The sequence below is a fragment of the Polistes canadensis genome, unplaced genomic scaffold (assembly GCF_001313835.1).
Source record: "Polistes canadensis isolate GaletaPanama2010 unplaced genomic scaffold, ASM131383v1 scaffold_685, whole genome shotgun sequence".
Lineage (NCBI taxonomy): Eukaryota > Metazoa > Arthropoda > Insecta > Hymenoptera > Vespidae > Polistes > Polistes canadensis.
In genome coordinates this window covers 25481-26889 of record NW_014570232.1, presented here as the reverse complement: position 1 = coordinate 26889, position 1409 = coordinate 25481, and positions in this window count along the sequence as shown.

The following is a 1409-nucleotide window of genomic DNA, read 5'->3' as shown; positions in this document are numbered from 1 at the left end:
TATTTTGAAAGTATTTTCTGTTGTATCGAGAAAATTAAAGGTTTGCATATTGGTTAATTTAAAAATATTTATTAACTATATCAAGTTCTATAATGTTTCTATTAATATATCGATATGTAATTTGATTATATACATTACTTTTAGGATAATTTAACTACAATAATGTATATTTATAGGTTTATCAAAATTTTTCAAAGAAATTGCAACGATGCACATTTTTACAGCATTGCATTTTTCAGAAATGGACTTACACACCACTTTCAAAATAAACGGTCCATATCGTTTTATTTAATAAAATAAATACAAAAGATAAAAGAAAAAGTAAAACAAAAGAAATTATCTATGAAGACTTTGCTCCTGTGTTAAATAAAAAAATCAAAGTTTTCCATAGACGATACTGAAACAAACATGATCTACAAGTTATCTACGTATGCTTCCCAAGGCGACCTACTTTCTGTAATACAAACTTCTGTAAACTCAAATATACCTACCAACGTTTGTCCTGTCCACTCTGTATTACCTTATATGTATATATTAAGTTACTAGTCACATGAGTATCCTTAATGAAAAACATTCTCACGTGTTATACGATAATAATGATAATTATCGAACTTCCTCTAACTGAAGATAATTATAATGATTATTTTAGTTAACGTTAGTTTGCGAAAAAATTCTAATAAAAAAAAAAAAAAACAAAAAAAAGAAGGGCCACAAAACGAATAGTAATTCCAAAAATAAGGAAACCAACAAAATGAATCAATAAGTTATATATACAATACGATTTATGACGTACTTTTTCTTCAGGGATATGTCAAGTTCAAGGTCATCGTAAAACGTCACAATGGTCAATGAAATAATTTATTCGGTTCTTCTTCTTCTTTCTTTTTTTATTCTTTTTCTTTCTTTTTCTTTTTCTTAATGATAAATCGAGATTAAAACGTGATACCTACGCGTTGTTCTTAATTTCCGTTGATATGACATTTTATTACTCTCTGTGTCCGGTTAGTAGAAGGACTCATGGTCATCATGGACCCTCTATTACATCTATTATGCAAATTTACAACACTTATCCGCACGCATCAGGAAGAAAAGTCTTATCTTAGATCAACGTAGTCTTATATTATATCCGTTTATTATACTTTTGTATTTTAACAACATAACTATATTATATATTATAATTGATATTGTTTATAGGTATTACAAATATTAATATAATGAATTTTTTTAATTATTATTCTTTCGTAAAAATCTACGATTTAAAAAAAAAAAAAACATACAAAATGATTAAATTACGAATACTACTAAAAAAACTCTAGAATAAATATTTTTATTTGTATTTCAATTTTTGTTGAGGATCGAAATTTATATTTCAATGATAATAAATATTTGTTATATGCTTCCAATGTAAG